This window comes from Arachis hypogaea, chromosome 17, assembly GCF_003086295.3.
Source record: "Arachis hypogaea cultivar Tifrunner chromosome 17, arahy.Tifrunner.gnm2.J5K5, whole genome shotgun sequence".
Classification (NCBI taxonomy): Eukaryota; Viridiplantae; Streptophyta; class Magnoliopsida; order Fabales; family Fabaceae; genus Arachis; species Arachis hypogaea.
Window position 1 is genome coordinate 47,594,620 of NC_092052.1, and position 22,021 is coordinate 47,616,640.

The 22,021-nt window shown below is 39.6% G+C and overlaps 2 non-coding genes across 2 annotated transcripts; both read right to left on the reverse strand.

The window, feature by feature from the left end:
- Positions 1 to 4,527: 4,527 nt before the first annotated feature.
- Positions 4,528 to 4,635, reverse strand: LOC112768630 (small nucleolar RNA R71). The gene has a single exon (XR_003186035.1). It is a non-coding gene; the product is annotated as a small nucleolar RNA R71 (small nucleolar RNA).
- A 5,175-nt stretch (positions 4,636 to 9,810) lies between these two features.
- LOC112768564 (small nucleolar RNA R71) lies at positions 9,811 to 9,918 on the reverse strand. Its single transcript, XR_003185975.1, has one exon. It is a non-coding gene; the product is annotated as a small nucleolar RNA R71 (small nucleolar RNA).
- Between the last annotated feature and the right edge of the window lie 12,103 nt (positions 9,919 to 22,021).

The window sequence follows — 22,021 nt, forward strand, 5'->3', positions numbered from 1 at the left end:
CAAACAATTATTATCATGCAATCTATCCTATCTAACAAAAGAAAAAGTCAAATGTTGGTGTTAAGAGAGAGAAGTTACCTCCGGAAGTCAAGGACTGACCTCCCCATACTTAAGGCGTGGCACGGTCTTCCGTGCCATCAGTAAGGAGCAAGGGAAGGATGGAAGCATCGCCTCTGCTGTCTGGTTCGCCATGGCTCCCTGTGCTACTAGATGAAGGGGAGTCGGGGGTGTCCTTCTGTTCCGGAGGTGGGTGAGTACCAACTATGAGGTCCTTCAGGTAGTTGTATCGGCACTTGTTACAGTGCTCCATTTGCTCCATCCGCCGGTCTTGCTGGTCGAACCTCTCAAGGATCTGAAGGAACATCTGATGGATGGATGATGCTTGTGGTGTGAATGATGATGGAGTGGGAGTAGGAGGAGTATCCAAAGATGGGCCTGCAGGCCGGATCACAGATGGAACTGGTGGCTTGATGTACTTCCCATTCGGGACATACTAGTCGGCCCTAGGGATCATGACCTTAATGTCGCCTGCCCGAGAGGACACACCTGTGGCAGAGACTAAATCTGAAACCAAGGCGGGGAAAGGCAGGTTACCCGCAATCTGTACATGTCTCATTGCTTGCCGGATGTGTTGAGGCAAGTTGAGGGGTTGCTCTGTCAGGATGCACCAGATGAGAATAGCCATGTCGGCTGTGAAGGACGACTCGTGAGTGCTCGGAAAAATATAGTGGGACATAATCTGTGCCCACTGATGAGCGGATAAGTTATACGCTTTTTGGCATTGTTTTTAGTATGTTTTTAGTATATTTTAATTAGTTTTTATTATATTTTTATTAGTTTTTAAATAAAAATCACTCTTCTGAACTTTACTATGAGTTTGTTTGTTTTTCTATGATTTCAGGTATTTTCTGGCTGAAATTGAGGGACCTGAGCAAAAATTTGATTCAGAGGCTGAAAAAGGACTGCAGATGCTGTTGGATTCTGACCTCCCTGCACTCAAAGTGGATTTTCTGGAGCTACAGAAGCCCAATTGGCACGCTTTTAATTGCGTTGAAAAGTAGACATTCTGGGCTTTCCAGCAATATATAATAGTCTATACTTTGCTCGAGATTTGATGGCCCAAACAGGTGTTTCGAGTCTGCTCAAGAATTCTGGCGTTTAACTCCAAAACTGGCACAAAAGTTGGAGTTAAACGCCCAAACTGGCACAAAAGCTGGCGTTTAACTCCAAGAAAAGTATCTACACGAAAATGCTTCAATGCTCAACCCAAGCACACACCAAGCGGGCCCAGAAGAAGATTTATGCATTAATTACTGATTTCTGTAACCCTAGGCTACTAGTTCTCTATAAATAGGACCTTTTACTATTGTATTAGACACAATCTTGGGACGTTTAGTCCTTAGACCTTTGAGACTGGCCATTCGGCCATGCTTACACTATTTGTTCTTATGTATTTTCAACAGTGGAGTTTCTACACACCATAGATTAAGGTGTGGAGCTCTGCTGTTCTTCATGAATTAATACAAAGTACTATTGTTTTTCTATTCAACTCAAGTCTATTTCTTCTCCAAGATATTCATTCGTTCTTCAACTTGATGAATGTGATGATCCGTGACACTCATCATCATTCTCACCTATGAACATGTGTCTGACAACCACCTCTGTTCTACTAGCAATGGCTTGAATGCGTATCTCTTGGGTTTCTAATCTAAGATTGGAACCTTCGTGGTATAGGCTAGAATTATTGGCGGCCATTCCTGAGATCCGGAATGTCTAAACCTTGCCTGTGGTATTCCGAGTAGGATCTGGGAAGGGATGACTATGACGAGTTTCAAACTCGCGATTGTGGGGTGTGTGACAGACGCAAAAGGATCAATGGATCCTATTCCGACATGATCGAGAACCGACAGCTGATTAGCCAATGTTGTGACAGAGCATCAGGACCATTTTCACTGAGAGGACGGGATGTAGCCATTGACAATGGTGATGCCCAACATAAAGCTTGCCATGGAAAGGAGTATGAATGATTAGAAGAAGGCAATAGGAAAGCAGAGGTTCAAGGGGAACAAAGCATCTTCATACGCTTATCTGAAATCCACCAATGAATTACATAAGTATCTCTATCTTTATTTTATGTTTATTTTCATCACCTTAAACTCCATAACCATTTGAATCCGCCTGACTGAGATTTACAAGATGACCATAGCTTGCTTCAAGCCGACAATCTCCGTAGGATCGACCCTTACTCACGTAAGGTTTATTACTTGGACGACCCAGTGCACTTGCTGGTTAGTTGTGCGGAATTGTGACAAAGTGTGATTCACGTTTGAGAGCTCCAAGTCTTTGGCGCCATTGTTGATGATCACAATTTCGTGCACCAAGTTTTTGGCGCCGTTGCCGGGGATCGTTCGAGTTTGGACAACTGACGGTTCATCTTGTTGCTTAGATTATGTATCTTTTTTTTCAGAATTTTTAAGAATGAATTCTAGAGTTTCAAGGTGATGCTCCCACCATCACAAAAGCTGATTGATTCTCATCAATTTAGTTATTGAATGTAATGTCCTGCTAAAGCTTGGCCAAACATGTCTAATCTTTTTAGACTGAAGCTTTAGACTAACATTGCATGATTCCTGAAATTCTTATTAAAAGTTTTGATTCTCTTTATTTTCTTTTCTATATAATTTTCGAAAATCACAAAAAAAATTTATAAAACCATAAAAACCAAAAATATTTTATGTTTCTTGTTTGAGTCTATTGTCTAATTTTAAGTTTGGTGTCAATTGCATGTTTCTATTTTTCTTGCATTTTTCGAAAATTACATGCATGTGTCTTCATTAATCTTCAAGTTGTTCTTGATGATTTCCTTGCTCTGATCTTTAAATTCTCTTGTTTAGTGTATTTTGTTGTTTTTCATATGCATTTTTACATTGTTATAGTCCTTAGTATACAAACATTTAAAGTTTGGTGTCTTGCATGCATTGTTTATTTGATCTTAGTTGCATTTTTATTGTTTTTCATCATCAAAAATTTAAAAATATTTTTTTAAAACTATGTCTTTTCAAGTCAATAATACAGAGAATTGAAGATTCAGAACATTCAGCAGAGGAATCAAACAGAAAAAGCTGGGCGTTCAAAACGCCTAGAGAAGAAGGAAAACTGGCGTTTAAACGCCAGCCAGGGTACCTGGCTGGGCATTTAACGCCCAAAAAGGTAGAGATTTGGGTGTTAAATGCCAGAATGGGCACCATTCTGGGCGTTTAACGCCAGGATGACACTAGAGGGAAGAATTTGTTTTTAATTCACATTTTTTTCAAGTTTTCATATTTTTTCAAAATCAAATCTTTTTCAAATCATATCTTTTCAATCATATCTCTTTCAAAATCAATTTATTTCCATTTTATATTTATTTTTACTATTTTCAAAAATCCTTGCTTCAATTCAAGATTTACTTCAAAAATTTTCAAGTTGTTACTTGCCTATTAAGAAAGGATCAAATTTTAAATTTTAGAATCATATCTTTTAATTTCTTGTTAGTCAAGTAATCAACTTTAGTTTTAAAACTTTCTCTTTTTAATTTGATTTTCAATCATATCTTCTCAATCATATCTTCTCAATCACATCTTTTTCAAAATTAATTTTTTTCAATCATATCTTTTTCTAATTTCAAAATCTTTTTAAAAAAATCACTTTATTTCTTTCCCAATCTTAGTTTTCGAAAATCTCAATCAAAATTTCAAATTTCTTTTTAATTATTTCAAAATCTTTTTAAATTATTTTCGAAAATTCTTCCCCTCTTTTCACATCCTTCTATTTAAGGGACTAACACCACTCCTCAAGGTGCAATTCGAACTCTATCCCTCTTGATAAGTTCAAATTCTCTCATCTCTATCCCCTCCTTCTATTCTTCTTTTCCTTTGACACTTCAAGGAATCTCTATACTGTGACATAGAGGATTCCATACTTTCTTGTTCTCTTCTCTTTCATATGAGCAGGAACAAAGATAAAGGCATACTTGTTCAAGCTGATCCTGAACCTGAAAGGACCTTAAAGAGAAAGCTAAGAGAAGCTAAAGAACAATTCTCTTTAGAGGGCCTAACAGAACTCTTCGAAGAAGAAGAAACCATGGCAGCCGAAAACAACAACAATGCCAACAATGCAAGGAAGGTGCTTGGTGACTTTACTGCAACTACTCCTGATTTCTATGGGAGAAGCATCTCTATCCCTGCCATTGGAGCAAACAACTTTGAGCTTAAGCCTCAATTAGTTTCTCTAATGCAACAGAATTACAAGTTTCATGGACTTCCATTGGAAGATCCTCATCAGTTCTTAGCTGAGTTCTTGCAAATCTGTGACACTGTCAAGACCAATGGGGTTGACCCTGAAGTCTACAGACTTATGCTCTTTCCTTTTGCTGTAAGAGACAGAGCTAGAATATGGTTGGACTCACAACCTAAAGAAAGCCTGAACTCTTGGGAAAAGCTAGTCAATGCATTCTTGGCAAAGTTCTTTCCACCTCAAAAATTGAGTAAGCTTAGAGTGGAAGTCCAAACCTTTAGACAGAAGGATGGTGAATCCCTCTATGAAGCTTGGGAAAGATACAAGCAATTGATCAGAAGGTGCCCTTCTGACATGCTTTCAGAATGGAGTATCATAGGTATATTCTATGATGGTCTGTCTGAACTATCCAAGATGTCATTGGATAACTCTGCTGGAGGATCTCTTTATCTGAAGAAGATGCCTGCAGAAGCTCAAGAACTCATTGAAATGGTTGCAAATAACCAATTTATGTACACTTCTGATAGGAATCCTGTGAATAATGGGACAACTCAGAAGAAATGAGTTCTTGAGATTGATACTCTGAATGCCATACTGGCTCAGAATAAAATATTGACCCAGCAAGTTAATATGATTTCTCAGAGTCTTTCTGGAATGCAAGCAGCAACAAGCAGTACTAAGGAAGCTTCCTCTGAAGAAGAAGCTTATGATCCTGAGAATCCTGCAATGGAAGAGGTGAATTACATGGGAGAACCCTATGGAAACACCTATAATCCTTCATGGAGAAATCATCCAAATCTCTCTTGGAAAGATCAACAGAGACCTCAACAAGGTTTCAACAACAACAATGGTGGAAGAAACGGGTTTAGCAATAGCAAGCCTTTTCCATCATCTTCTCAGCAACAAACAGAGAATTCTAGGCAAAATCCCTCTGACTTAGCAACCATTGTCTCTGATCTAATCAAAACCACTCAAAGTTTTATGACTGAAACAAGGTCCTCCATTAGAAATTTGAAGGCACAATTGGGTCAGCTGAGTAAGAAAATTATTGAACTCCCTCCTAGCACTCTCCCTAGCAATACAGAAGAGAATCCAAAAAGAAAGTGCAAGGCCATAAACACATTTCACACGGCCGAACATGGAGAGGAGGAAGAGGCAGTGATTCCCACTGAGGGAGACCTGAATGGACGCCCACTGACCTCCATGGAGTTTCCTAATGAGGAACCATGGGAATCTGAGGCTCATTCTGAGACCATAGAGATTCCATTGAATTTACTTCTGCCATAAATGAGCTCTGATGAGTATTCTTTCTCTGAAGAGGATGAAGATGTTACTGAAGAGCAGATTGTTAAGTACCTTGGAGCAATCATGAAGCTAAATGACAAGTTATTTGGTAATGAGATTTGGGAGAATGAACCTTGATGAGCGGATAATTTATACGCTTTTTGGCATTATTTTTAGTATGTTTTTAGTAGGATCTAGTTACTTTTAGGGATGTTTTCAATAGTTTTTATGTTTAATTCACATTTCTGGAATTTACTATGAGTTTGTGTGTTTTTCTGTGATTTCAGGTATTTTCTAGCTGAAATTGAGGGACTTGAGCAAAAATCAGATTCAGAGGTTGAAGAAGGACTGCTGATGCTGTTGGATTCTGACCTCCCTGCACTCAAAGTGGATTTTCTGGAGTTACAGAACTCGAAATGGCGCGCTTTTAATTGCGTTAAAACGTAGACATCCAGGGCTTTCCAGAAATGTACAATAGTCCATACTTTGGCCAAGAATAGATGACGTAAACTGGCGTTCAATGCCAGCTTTCTACCCAAATCTGGCGTCCAGCGCCAGAAAAGGAACCAAAACCAGAGTTGAACGCCCAAAGTGGCACAAAAGCTGGCGTTCAACTCCAAGAAAGACCTCTACACGTGCAACACTCAAGCTCAGCCCAAACACACACCAAGTGGGCCCCGGAAGTGGATTTATGCATCAATTACTTACTCATGTAAACCCTAGTAGCTAGTTTATTATAAATAGGACCTTTTACTATTGTATTAGGCATCCTGGATCCTGAATTGTATTTTGATCCTGTGATCACGTTTTGGGGGCTGGCCATCTCGGCCATGCCTGGACCTATCACTTATGTATTTTCAACGGTAGACTTTCTACACTCCATAGATTAAGGTGTGGAGCTCTGCTGTTCCTCAAAGATTAATGCAAAGTACTTCTGTTTTCTATTCAACTCATCTTATTTCGCTTCTAAGATATCCATTCGCACCCAAGAACGTGATGAAGGTGATGATTATGTGTGACGCTCATCACCATTCTCCCCTATGAACACGTGCCTGACAAACACTTCCGTTCTACATGAAATAAGCTAGAATGAATATCTCTTAGATCTCTTAATCAGAATCTTCGTGGCGTAAGCTAGAATGATGGCGGCATTCAAGAGAATCCGGAAAGTCTAAACCTTGTCTGTGGTATTCCGAGTAGGATTCAATGATTGAATGACTGTGACGAGCTTCAAACTCGCGAGTGCTGGGCATTAGTGACAGACGCAAAAGGAGGGTGAATCCTATTCCAGCATGATCGAGAACTGACAGATGATTAGCCGTGCTGTGACAGAGCATGTGAGCATATTTTTCACTGAGAGGAGGGGATGTAGCCACTGACAACGGTGATGCCCTTGCATAAAGCCAGCCATGGAAAGGAGTAAGACTGACTGGATGAAGATAGCAGGAAAGCAGAGGTTCAGGGGAACGAAAAGCATCTCCATTCGCTTATCTGAAATTCCTACCAATGATTTACATAAGTACCTCTATCCCTATTCTATTATATTAAATTCAAAAACACCATTATCAATTTATATCTGCCTAACTGAGATTTGCAAGGTGACCATAGCTTGCTTCATACCAACAATCTCCGTGGGATTCGACCCTTACTCACGTAAGGTATTACTTGGACGACCCAGTGCACTTGCTGGTTAGTTGTATCGAAGTTGTGAACCATGGTATTGGCACCATGTTCTTGGCGCCATTTCTAGGGAAAGAAAAAGCCATGAATTTTACATAATTAAAGTGTAATCACGATTACGCGTACCAAGTTGTTCACGTTGCCAGGGATTGTTTGAGCCTGGACATCACAATTTCGTGCACCAAGTTTTTGGCGCCGTTGCCGGGGATTGTTCGAGTTTGGACAACTGACGGTTCATCTTGTTGCTCAGATTAGGTAATTTTCTTTTTATCTTGTTTTCAAAAATTTTTCAAAAATATTTCAAAATTTTCTCACCTGTTTTCAAAAAAATTTTTAATTCAAAATTTTTAAGAATGAATTCTAGTGTTTCATGAAGCATGCAAAGACTGGCTGGCTGAAAAGCCATGTCTAAATTTATTTGGACTGAGGCTTGCAATTTGTTATCAAGAGCAATATACTCTGGTGTTAAATGCTGAAGCTTGGCTGGCCATTAGCCATGTCTAGTGTTTTGGACTGGAGCTTTCATTGAAAGCTTGGCTGGCTAGTGAGCCATATCTAATTCCTGGACTGAAGCTTTAGACTAAGAATGCAAGATTCCTGGAATTCATGTTAAAAATTTTGGAATCCTTATTTTTTCTTTTTCATATAATTTTCGAAAAAATCCAAAAAAATTAGAAAATCATAAAAATCAAAAATATTTTTGTGTTTCTTGTATGAGTCTTGAGTCATATCATAAGTTTGGTGTCATTTGCATGTGCATCTTGCATTTTTCGAAAATTTCATACATTCATAGTGTTCTTCATGATCTTCAAGTTGTTCTTGGTAAGTCTTCTTGTTTGATCTTGATGATTTCATGTTTTGTGTCTTTTCTTGTTTTACATGTGCATTTTTCGTTTCTTAGAGTCTAAACATGAAAGATTTCTAAGTTTGGTGTCTTACATGTTTCCTTTGCATCAAAAATTTTTCAAAAATATGTTCTTGATGTTCATCTTGACATTCAAAGTGTTCTTGGTGTTCATCTTGACATTCATATCATTCATGCATGCATTCATGGTTTTGATTTAAAAATTTCATGCATTGCATCTTTTTAGTGTTTTTCTCTCTCATCATAAAAATTTCAAAAATAAAAAAAATATCTTTCCCTTTTTCTCTCTCATCAAATTCGAAAATTTGAGTTGACTTTTTCAAAAATTTTTAAAATCAAATTGTTTCTCATGAGTCAAATCAAGTTTTCAATTTGAAAATCTTATCTTTTTCAAAATCTTTTTCAAAATTCTTAGTTATTTTCGAAAATCCAAAAATATTTTTCAAAAATCTTTTTCTTATTTTTATATCAAATTGTCGAAAATAACATAATCAATTAATGTTTTGATTCAAAAATTTGAAGTTTGTTACTTGCTTGTTAAGAAAGATTCAAACTTTAAGTTCTAGAATCATATCTTGTGATTTCTTATGAATCAAGTCATTAATTGAGATTTTAAAAACCAAATCTTTTTCAAAACTAATTTCTAAAATATCTTCTTATCTTTTTCAAAAATTTGATTTCAAAATATCTTCTCTAACTTCCTAACTTCTTATCTTTTCAAAATTGGTTTTCAAAATTTGTTTCAACTAACTAACTAAATTTTTGTTTGTTTCTTAACTTTTTCAAAACTACCTAACTAACTCTCTCTCTCTCTCATTTTCGAAAATATCTTCCACCTTTTTCAAAATTTCTTTTTAATTTATTAATTATTTTAATTTTTAAATCTTAATTTTCGAAAATTACTAACATTTTTCAAAAACTATTCTCAAAAAATTCACTAACTCTTTTTCAAAAATTATTTTCGAAAATCCTCCCTCTCCCATCTTATTCTATTTATTTATTCATTTACTAACATCTCATCTCACATCTCTGCCATCCTCACAGTTGTGTTTCTTCCATTATATTACATTCTTTGTCTCCCCCTCTTCTTCTACTCACACAGGGATCCCTATACTGTGGTATAAAGGATCTCTATTATTATTATTATTTTTCTGTGCCTCCTTCTTTGTCATATGAGCAGGAGCAAGGATAAGAACATTCTTGTGGAAGCAGATCCAGAACCTGAAAGGACTCTAAAGAGAAAATTAAGAGAAGCTAAATTACAACAATCTAGAGATAACCTTTCAGAAATTTTCGAACAAGAAAAGGATATGGCAGCCGAAAATAATAATAATGCAAGGAAGATGCTTGGTGACTTTACTGCACCTAATTCCAATTTACATGGAAGAAGCATCTCCATTCCTGCCATTGGAGCAAACAACTTTGAGCTGAAACCTCAATTAGTTTCTCTGATGCAGCAGAACTGCAAGTTTCATGGACTTCCATCTGAAGATCCCTTTCAGTTCTTAACTGAATTCTTGCAGATATGTGATACTATTAAGACTAATGGAGTAGATCCTGAAGTCTACAGGCTCATGCTTTTCCCTTTTGCTGTAAGAGACAGAGCTAGATTATGGTTGGATTCTCAACCCAAAGACAGCCTGAACTATTGGGATAAGCTGGTCACGGCTTTCTTAGCCAAGTACTTTCCTCCTCAAAATCTGAGCAAGCTTAGAGCTGATGTTCAAACCTTCAGACAGAAAGAAGGTGAATCCCTCTATGAAGCTTGGGAAAGATACAAACAGTTGACCAAAAAGTGTCCTTTTGATATGCTTTCAGAATGGACCATCCTGGATATATTCTATGATGGTTTATCTGAGCTATCAAAGATATCACTGGACACTTCTGCAGATGGATCCATTCACCTAAAGAAAACGCCTGCAGAAGCTCAAGAACTCATTGACATGGTTGCTAATAACCAGTTCATGTACACTTCTGAAAGGAATCCTGTGAGTAATGGGACGCCTATGAAGAAGGGAGTTCTTGAAGTTGATACTCTAAATGCCATATTGGCTCAGAATAAAATATTGACTCAGCAAGTCAATATGATCTCTCAGAGTCTACATGGAATGCAAGCTGCATCCAACAGTACTCAAGAGGCTTCTTATGAAGAAGAAGCTTATGACCCTAAGAACCCTGCAATAGCAGAGGTGAATTACTTAGGTGAACCTTATGGAAACACCTATAACTCATCATGGAGAAATCATCCAAATTTCTCATGGAAGGATCAAAAGCCTCAACAAGGCTTTAATAATGGTGGAAGAAACAGGTTTAACAATAATAAACCTTTTCCATCATCCAGTCAGCAACAGACAGAGAACTCTGAACAAAACACTTCTAATTTGGAAAACTTAGTATCTGATCTGTCCAAGGCCACTGTAAGTTTCATGAATGAAACAAGATCTTCCATTAGAAATTTGGAAGCACAAGTGGGCCAGCTGAGTAAAAGGATCACTGAAATCCCTCCTAGTACTCTCCCAAGCAATACAGAAGAGAATCCAAAAGGAGAGTGCAAGGCCATTGACATAAGCATCATGGCCGAACCTGTGAGGAGAGGAGAGGGCATGAATCCCAAGGAGGAAGACCTCCTGGGACATCCAGTGACCAATAAGGAGCTTCCCTCTGAGGAACCAAAGGACTCTGAGGCTCATCTAGAGACCATAGAGATTCCATTGAACATCCTTATGCCCTTCATGAGCTCTGATGAGTATTCCTCTTCTGAAGAGAATGAGGATGTTACTGAAGAGCAAACTACCAAGTTTCTTGGTGCAATCATGAAGCTAAATGCCAAATTATTTGGCATTGATACTTGGGAAGTTGAACCTCCCTTATTCATCAATGAACTAAGTGATCTGGATCAACTGACATTGCCTCAGAAGAGACAGGATCCTGGAAAGTTCATAATACCCTGTACCATAGGCACCATGATCTTTAAGGCTCTATGTGACCTTGGTTCAGGAATAAACCTCATGCCCCTCTCTGTAATAGAGAAACTGGGAATCTATGGGGTGCAAGCTGCTAAAATCTCATTAGAGATGGCAGACAGTTCTAGAAAATAGGCTTATGGACAAGTAGAGGACGTGTTAGTAAAGGTTGAAGGCCTTTACATCCCTGCTGATTTCATAGTCCTGGATACTGGAAAGGAAGAGGATGAATCCATCATCCTAGGAAGACCTTTCCTGGCCACAGCAAGAGCTGTGATTGATGTTGACAGAGGAGAATTAGTCCTTCAATGGAATGAGAACTCCCTTGTGTTTAAAACTCAAGGATCTCCCTCTGCAACCATGGAGAGGAAGCAGAAAAAGCTTCTCTCAAAGCAGAGTCAACCAGAGCCCCCACAGTCAAACTCTAAGTTTGATGTTGGGAGGCCACAACCAAACTCTAAGTTTGGTGTTGAACTCCCATATCCAAACTCTAGGTTTGGTGTTGGAGAGTCTCAACAAAGCTCTGCACATCTGTGAGGCTCCATGAGAGTCCACTGTCAAGCTATTGACATTAAAGAAGCGCTTGTTGGGAGGCAACCCAATTTTTATTTATCTAACTATATTTTCCTTAGTTATATGTCTTTGTAGGTTCATGATCATGTAGAGTCACAAAATAAATATAAAAATTGAAAACGGAATCAAAAACAGCAGAAGAAAAATCACACCCTGGAGGAGCATCTGTCTGGTGTTCAACGCCAGAACAGAGCATGGTGCTGGCGCTGAACGCCCAAAATGGGCAGCTTCTGGCGCTGAATGCCAGAACAGGCATGGTTCTGGCGTTCAACGCCAGAAATGGCACACAAATGGGCGTTGAACGCCCAAAATGGCCACCAACCTGGCGCTGAACGCCCAGAGTTGTGTGCAAAGGCATTTTTACATGCCTAATGGGTGCAGGGATGTAAATCCTTGAACACCTCAGGATCTGTGGACCCCACAGGATCCACTCAGGATCTGTGGACCCCACAGGATCCCCACCTACCTCCACTCACTTCTTCTCACCACTCTCTTTCACACAACCCCATAAACACTCTTCCCCAAAAACCCTTCACCAATCACCTCAAACTCTCTTCCCCATCACCTCTTCACCACTCACATCCATCCACTCTTCCCTATAAACCTACCTCATAAACTCCACCTACCTTCAAAAATTCAAACCAATTTCCCACCCAAACCCACCCATATGGCCGAAACTTTTTCCCCTCCCTTCCGTATATAAAGACCTCCATTCTTCATCAAATTCACACAACACATCCCTCTACACTCCTCTTGGCCGAAACCACATCTCCCTCTCCATATTTCTTCTTCTTCTTCTTCTATTCTTTTGTTTATTGCTCGAGGGCGAGCAATATTCTAAGTTTGGTATGGTAAAAGCATAAGCTTTTTGTTTTTTCATTACCATTGATGGCACCTAAGACCGGAGAATCCTCTAGAAAGGGGAAAGGGAAGACAAAAGCTTCCACATCCGAGTCATAGGAGATGGAAAGGTTCATCTCCAAAGCCCATCAAGACCACTTCTATGATGTTGTGGCCAAGAAGAAGGTGATCCCTGAGGTCCCTTTCAAACTCAAAAGAAATGAGTATCCGGAGATCCGACATGAAATTCAAAGGAGAGGTTGGGAAGTTCTAACAAATCCCATCCAACAAGTCGGCATCCTAATGGTTCAAGAGTTCTATGCCAATGCATGGATCACCAAGAACCATGATCAAAGTAAGAACCCGGATCCAAAGAACTATGTTACAATGGTTCGGGGGAAATACTTAGATTTTAGTCCGGAGAATGTGAGGTTGGCGTTTAACTTGCCCATGATGCAAGGAGATGAACACCCCTACACTAGAAGGGTCAACTTTAATCAAAGGTTGGACCAAGTCCTTATGGACATATGTGTAGAAGGAGCTCAATGGAAGATTGACTCCAAAGGCAAGCCGGTTCAACTAAGAAGATTGGACCTCAAGCCTGTAGCTAGAGGATGGTTGGAGTTCATTCAATGCTCAATCATTCCCACTAGAAACCGGTCTGAAGTTACTATAGACCGGGCCATCATGATCCATAGCATCATGATTGGAGAATAGGTGGAAGTTCATGAGATTATACCTCAAGAACTCTACAAGGTGGCTGACAAGTCCTCCACTATGGCAAGGTTAGCCTTTCCTCACCTCATTTGCCACCTATGCAATTCGGCTGGGATTGACATAGAGGGACATCTCCTCAATAAAGAGGACAAGCCCATCACTAAGAAAAAGATGGAGCAAGCAAGAGAGCCCATTCATGGAGCTCAAGAGGCGTATGAAGCTCATTTCCATGAGATCCCGGAGATGCCTCAAATGCACTTTCCTCCACAAAATTATTGGGAGCAAATCAACACCTCCCTAGGAGAATTGAGTTCCAATATGGGACAACTAAGGGTGGAACATCAAGAGCACTCCATCATGCTTCATGAAATAAGAGAAGATCAAAAAGCAATGAGGGAGGAGCAACAAAGACAAGGAAGAGACATAGAAGAGCTCAAGGACATCATTGGTTCCTCAAGAAGGAAACGCCACCATCACTAAGGTGGATTCATTCCTTGTTCTTATTTCTTCTGCTTTTCATTTTTTTTTCTATGTTATGTGCCTAATTGTGTTTGTGTCTTCCTTACATGATCATTAGTAGTTAGTAACTTTGTCTTAAAGTTATGAATGTCCTATGAATCCATCACCTCTCTTAAAATAAAAAACTGTTTTAATTCAAAAGAACAAGAAGTACATGAGTTTCGAATTTATCCTTGAACTTAGTTTAATTATATTGATGTGGTGACAATGCTTCTTGTTTTCTGAATGAATGCTTGAACAGTGCATATGTCTTTTGAAGTTGTTGTTTAAGAATGTTAAATATGTTGGCTCTTAAAAGAATGATGACTAGGAGACATGTTATTTGATAATCTGAAAAATCATAAAAATGATTCTTGAAGCAAGAAAAAGCAACAAAGAACAAAGCTTACAGAAAAAAAAAAGAAAAAAAATAAATAGGCGAAAAAAAAAATAGAAAGAAAAGCAAGCAGAAAAAGCCAAAAGCTCTTAAAACTAAGAGGTAAGAGCAAAAAGCCAATAACCCTTAAAACCAAAAGGCAAGGGCAATAAAAAGGATCCCAAGGCTTTGAACATGAGTGGATAGGAGGGCCTAAAGGAATAAAATCCTGGTCTAAGCGGCTAAACCAAGCTGTCCCTAACCATGTGCTTGTGGCGTGTAGGTGTCAAGTGAAAACTTGAGACTGAGCGGTTAAAGTCAAGGTCCAAAGCAAAAAAAGAGTGTGCTTAAGAACCCTGGACACCTCTAATTGGGGACTTTAGCAAAGCTGAGTCACAATCTGAAAAGGTTCACCCAATTATGTGTCTGTGGCATTTATGTATCCGGTGGTAATACTGGAAAACAAAGTGCTTAGGGCCACGGCCAAGACTCATAAAGAAGCTGTGTTCAAGAATCATCATACTGAACTAGGAGAGTCAATAACACTATTCGAAATCTGAAGTTCCTATAGATACCAATCATTCTGAACTTCAATGGATAAAGTGAGATGCCAAAACTATTCAAGAGGCAAAAAGCTATAAGTCCCGCTTATTTGATTGGAGCTATGTTTCATTGATAGTTTTGGAATTTATAGTATATTCTCTTCTTTTTATCCTATTTGATTTTCAGTTGCTTGGGGACAAGCAACAATTTAAGTTTGGTGTTGTGATGAGCGGATAATTTATACGCTTTTTGGCATTGTTTTTAGTATGTTTTTAGTAGGATCTAGTTACTTTTAGGGATGTTTTCATTAGCTTTTATGTTAAATTCACATTTCTGGACTTTACTATGAGTTTGTGTGTTTTTCTGTGATTTCAGGTATTTTCTGGCTGAAATTGAGGGACTTGAGCAAAAATCAGATTCAGAGGTTGAAGAAGGACTGCTGATGCTGTTGGATTCTGACCTCTCTGCACGCAAAGTGGATTTTCTGGAGCTACAGAACTCGAAATGGCGCGCTTCCAATTGCGTTGGAAAGTAGACATCCATGGCTTTCCAGCAATGTATAATAGTCCATACTTTGGCCAAGAATAGATGACGTAAACTGGCGTTCAACGCCAGCTTTCTACCCAAATCTGGCGTCCAGCGCCAGAAAAGGAACCAAAACCAGAGTTGAACGCCCAAACTGGCACAAAAGCTGGCGTTCAACTGCAAGAAAGACCTCTACACGTGCAACACTCAAGCTCAGCCCAAACACACACCAAGTGGGCCCCGGAAGTGGATTTATGCATCAATTACTTACTCATGTAAACCCTAGTAGCTAGTTTATTATAAATAGGACCTTTTACTATTGTATTAGGCATCCTGGATCCTGAATTGTATTTTGATCCTGTGATCACGTTTTGGGGGCTGGCCATCTCGGCCATGCCTGGACCTATCACTTATGTATTTTCAACGGTAGAGTTTCTACACTCCATAGATTAAAGTGTGGAGCTCTGCTGTTCCTCAAAGATTAATGCAAAGTACTTCTGTTTTCTATTCAACTCATCTTATTTCGCTTCTAAGATATCCATTCGCACCCAAGAACGTGATGAAGGTGATGATTATGTGTGACGCTCATCACCATTCTCCCCTATGAACACGTGCCTGACAAACACTTCCGTTCTACATGAAATAAGCTAGAATGAATATCTCTTAGATCTCTTAATCAGAATCTTCGTGGCGTAAGCTAGAATGATGGCGGCATTCAAGAGAATCCAGAATGTCTAAACCTTGTCTGTGGTATTCCGAGTAGGATTCAATGATTGAATGACTGTGACGAGCTTCAAACTCGCGAGTGCTGGGCGTTAGTGACAGACGCAAAAGGAGGGTGAATCATATTCCAGCATGATCGAGAACCGACAGATGATTAGCCGTGCTGTGACAGAGCATGTGAGCATATTTTTCACTGAGAGGAGGGGATGTAGCCACTGACAACGGTGATGCCCTTGCATAAAGCCAGCCATGGAAAGGAGTAAGACTGACTGGATGAAGATAGCAGGAAAGCAGAGGTTCAGAGGAACGAAAAGCATCTCTATTCGCTTATCTGAAATTCTTACCAATGATTTACATAAGTACCTCTATCCCTATTCTATTATATTAAATTCGAAAACACCATTATCAATTTATATCTGCCTAACTGAGATTTGCAAGGTGACCATATCTTGCTTCATACCAACAATCTCCGTTGGATTCGACCCTTACTCACGTAAGGTATTACTTGGACGACCCAGTGCACTTGCTGGTTAGTTGTATCAAAGTTGTGAACCATGGTATTGGCACCATGTTCTTGGCGCTATTGCCAGGGAAAGAAAGAGCCATGAATTTTACATAATTAAAGTGTAATCACGATTACGCGTACCAAGTTGCTCACGTTGCCAGGAATTGTTTGAGCCTGGACATCACAATTTCGTGCACCAAACCTCCAATGCTCATCAAAGAACTGGATGACTTGACTAGGCATAGATTACCTCAAAAGAGACAGGACCCTGGAAAGTTCTCAATCCCTTGTACCATAGGTACCATGACCTTTGAGAAGGCTCTATGTGACCTAGGGTCAAGCATAAACCTTATGCCTCTCTCTGTAATGGAGAAGCTAGGGATCATTGAGGTACAAGCTGCAAGAATCTCACTAGAGATGGCTGACAATTCAAAGAAACATGCTTATGGACTTGTAGAGGATGTCTTGGTAAAGGTTGAAGACCATTACATTCCTACTGATTTCATAGTCCTAGAGACTGGGAAGTGTATGGATGAATCCATCATCCTTGGCAGACCCTTCCTCGCCACAGCAAAAGCTGTGATTGATGTTGACAGAGGAGAATTGATCATTCAAGTGAATGGAGACTCCCTTGTGTTTAAAGCTCAAGGATATCCCTCTGTCACCATGGAGAGGAAGCACGAAGAGCTTCTCTCAATACAGAGTCAAACAGAGCCCCCACAGTCAAACTCTAAGTTTGGTATTGGGAGGCCACAACCAAACTTTAAGTTTGGTGTTGAACCCCCACATTCAAACTCTAAGTTTGGTGCTGGGAGGTTCCAACATTGCTCTGAACATCTGTGAGGCTCCATGAGAGCCACTGTCAAGCAACTGACATTAAAGAAGCGCTTGTTGGGAGGCAACCCAATTTTTACTTATCTATGTTAAATTTCTATTTTCTTTTGTTATTTTATGTTTTCTATAGGTTGATGATCATGTGAAGTCACAAAAATAATTGAAAAAGCAAAAACAAAAGGAAAAACAGAATGAAAAATAGAACACCCTGGAGGAGAAACTTACTGGCGTTTAAATGCCAGTAAGGGTAGCAGAATGGGCGTTAAACGCCCAGTCTGGCACCATTCTGGGCATTTAACGCCAGAAATGGGCACCAGACTGGCGTTTAACGCCAGGAATGGGCACCAGACTGGCGTTTAACGCCAGGAATGGGCAAGAAGCTGGCGTTAAACGCCAGAAATGGGTAGCAGCCTGGCGTTTAACGCCAGGATTGGATGTAAGGGGCGTTTTACACCCCACATGGTGCAGGGATGAGAAATCCTTGACACCTCAGGATCTGTGGACCCCACAGGATCCCCACCTACCCCACCACTCTCTCTCTTCTTCACCCATTCACCAATCACCTCAATACCTCTTCCCCAAAAAAACCCCTCACCTATCAAATCCCACAATTCTCTTCACCACTCACATCCATCCTTCATAAAACCCCACCTACCTCACCATTCAAATTTAAACCACTTTCCCTCCCAAACCCACCCTCTATAGCCGAACCATACACACCCCTCTCACCCCTATATAAACCCATCTTCACTCCTTCATTTTCACACAACCTAAACACCACTTCTCCCCCTTGGCCAAAACACAAAGCCCACTCCATCTCCTCTATTTCTTCTTCTTCTCCTCTCTTCTTTCTTCTTTTGCTTGAGGACGAGCAACCTTCTAAGTTTGGTGTGGTAAAAGCTAAAGCTTCTTGTTTTTCCATAACCATTTATGGCACCAAAGGCCGGAGAAACCTCTAGAAAGAGGAAAGGGAAGGCAAAAGCTTCCACCTTTGAGTCATGGGAGATGGAGAGATTCCTCTCAAGGGTGCATCAAGACCACTTCTATGAAGTTGTGGCCAAGAAGAAAGTGATCCCCGAGGTCCCTTTCAAGCTCAAAAAGAATGAGTATCCGGAGATCCGACATGAGATCCGAAGAAGAGGTTGGGAAGTTCTCACCAACCCCATTCAACAAGTTGGAATCTTAATGGTTCAAGAGTTCTATGCCAATGCATGGATCACCAAGAACCATGATCAAAGTGTGAACCCGGACCCCAAGAATTGGCTTACAATGGTCCGAGGGAAATACTTAGACTTTAGTCCGGAAAATGTAAGGTTGGCATTCAATTTGCCCATGATGTAAGGAGATGCACACCCATACACTAGAAGGGTCAACTTTGATCAAAGGTTGGACCAAGTCCTCATGGACATTTGTGAAGAGGGCGCTCAATGGAAGAGAGATTCAAGAGTGAAGCCGGTTCAACTAAGAAGGCATGACCTCAAGCTCGTGGCTAGGGGATGGTTGGAGTTCATCCAACGCTCAATCATTCCCACTAGTAACCGGTCCGAAGCTACTATAGACCGGGCTATCATGATACATAGCATCATGATTGGAGAGGAAGTGGAAGTTCATGAGGTTATATCCCCAGAACTTTACAAGGTGGCGGACAAGTCCTCTCCTTTGGCAAGGTTAGCTTTCCCTCATCTCATTTGTCACTGATGAGAGGATTTTTGCCAGTAAAGAAGTTCATAAAAATAGTCGCGTTGTAGATATAGTCTCTAAACCGACAGAAATCCCTTCATACAAATGTTTTGGGTGTCACAAGTAACAAACCCCTTTAAAAATTGTTAACCGAGTATTCAAACCTCGGGTCGTCTTCTCAAGGAACTGCAAGGAGGTATGTTCTTATTATTGGCTATAAAGGTTGTAATCGGGGTTTAGAAGGTGAGAAGCAAGTGATTTAAATGACAAGTAAAGTAGATGGCAATTAAAATAAATAAATACTGTAAAGCAACTTTTGACAAGGTAAGAGAAATTGGAAGTCCAACTTAGTTATCTCTCTCAACAATAATGAAAGTTGAATCTAAATTCCACTTAGTTAACCTTTACTAAAGCAAAGGAAAGTCAAGGGACTAATTAGTTTGACCTTCGAATCCTATTTAATTCCTAAGAAAAAGTTGGGATTATTGAAGTTCAGTTCAATTAGCAAGATAGCGATTATCAGTTATGTTGAGTTTGATAATGTTGAGTTACTGATTTCTTAACCAAGACCAAAAGGGAAAAAAGTAAAATTGCTGGAATAAAAATGTCCTTAGATGGAAGCCAATGAATTAAAGAGAGCAATCATAAACTGGAATACCTCAAATATCATTAATTCAAATAATAATCTGTAACATGGAATAATTCATAAATTAAATTATAAAAGTAATTAATCAACTCAAGTGCTGGAATAGATAAATAAAAGTGAAAAGGGAAGCTTAAAACAAGAAACATAAAACCTGGATCGAGAGTCACTCTTACAAACTAAGAGAAGTCCTAAATCCTAAGAGAGAGAGAGAGGAGAGAACCTCTCTCAAACTAAATCTAAATCATGGAAAGTAGTAAAAAATGCGAGCTCTTGATGGGATTTTTTTGGAAAACAAATTCCAAAACACCAAAATTCACCGGCAAGTGTACCGGGTCGCATCAAGTAATAATAACTCACATGAGTGAGGTCGATCCCACAAAGATTGAAGGATTGAGCAATTTTAGTTTAGTGGTTGATTTAGTCAAGCGAATCAAGTATTAGTTGAATGATTTGTGCTTTGCAGAAACTAAATTGCTTGAAATGTAAAGGGAGAGGGGTAAAGTGCAGTAAATAAAAGGGCAGGAAAGTAAAGAAGCAGAATCTTAAAGTTCAAGTAATGTAAATTGCAGAAACTTAGATTGCAAGAAATGTAAATGGCTGAAGCTTAAAGTGCAAGAAATGTAAATTGCTTGAATCATAAAAGGAATTGGGAATTGGGATTGCAGAATTTAAACAAGCAGAATTAAATTGCATCAAACAGCAAAGCAAAAGATGAATTGAATTGGAATGGAACTAAAACAGAAGAGTAAAAATGCTTTGAGAATTGTAAAGACAGAAAGGCAGTGCTTAATTTGCAGCAATGTAAAAGAGGTTAAAGATCTCAGGAGTGGAAGAGACTAGATAACAAGTCTAGATCTCAAATCCTTCCTTGATCTAACAAGAATAATTGCAAAAGAAACAAAGAAAAGTAAATTGCAGAGAGAGTAGAAGATGAAGCAGTAAATGGAAATTGAAATTCAATTATGCAGAAAATTAAACAAGATCTCAAGGTGAGATTGAAACAGAAGTTCTTCAATTCTCTACCCAAGATCCAAAGCAAGAAAATTAAAGAGTGCTCAAGTAAGAACCAAGAAGAAGAGAGATCAATTCTCCTTCCAAGTTCTCAGAAATACAAATTCAAAGTAGAAAGCTCAAAATTGAAATGAAAGCTAAAAAGGAAAATTCAAAGTAAAGTCTAGCGATCCTAATTACATCAAACTAACTCCTATTTATACACTTTCTATTCTTGGATTTTGGAATTTGGATGGGCTTTTGATTTGGTGAAGAAATGAATTAAGTTGGATTTTTAATTCAATTTTCAGCCCATGGAGAATTTGCTTCCAGGGGGATGCTCAGCTCACAAAGTGAGCTGAGCTTTGAGACTTGGTGTGGGGAGGCCTTGCGTGCTGTTGCTTGGGGGAGGCATCAGGGGAAAGCTCAGCTCACAAAGTGATTTGTGAGCTGAGCATTGGTGCCTTGGTGCCAATTTGTTGCGCGCTGCCCTTAGACCGTGTCAAATTTGTTGCGCGCCCCACTCCCTGGCCGTGTCACGTTGTGCCTTATGCACCAAGAAGTAGCGCTCAGCTCTCCAAGTGAGCTGAGCCTTGGGGCATCCAAGGAGAGCTCCTTGGTTCGAAACCTACGGGAAGCATGCGCTGCCCATTTCTTTGGTTGTCTTGCTTCCTTACTTCCTCAAGGTGTGGGGTTCGAACCTTGGGGGATGCATTTGGCCATTTTTGGCTTATTTTTCCTTGTGAGTAGCGCTTTCCACATCCCCTTTGGTCATGGGTTCAAGTCTTGGAGCATGCACTTGCACTTTATTTTCTTTGAATTTTTCCTTGTGAGCTCTCGATAATGCTCACTTTGTGAGCTGAGCTTGGTTTCTCCTTTCCTTATTTCTTGGCCTCATATTGTGCTCAGCTCACAAAGTGAGCAGAGCTTTGTGCCTTGGTCTCCTGGGAGTAAGTGTAGCGCTCACTTGGTGAGCTTGGTGCTCTTGGAGAGAGCTTCATGGTTTGTTGCGCCACACTTCCTCCTTTCTTGGCCACACTTTTTCTTCCTTGAGCCACACTTCTTAGGCCACGTTTTCTTCTTTTTTTCTTTTCTTCACCTATAATTAATCAAAACAACCAATCAAAGTATTACCAAATTCACAAGGTTTATAAATCATTAAAACTCAATTAAATTTAGCCTAAACCTCATGATTTAGCATCAATTATGTGGTGGTTGTTTGATTTAGAGAAGTCATGCATTTTCATTCCAAATTACTTACTTAGAATGCAAGAAAGTGCATAAAACTTAATAAAATTAAAGAAAAAGGCTAGTGAAACTAGGCTAAGATGACTTGTCATCAGCTCTACTTTGAATGGATGCATTCCCCCACTTTATAGCCTCTAGTCTGTGTGTTCTGCACCTGGATCTGGGCCAAAAGGGCTTCAAAAATCACTGGGGGCATATTCTGTAAATTCTGATACGTGGCCTTTGTCACGCGTCCGCGTGGGTCACGCGGTCGCGT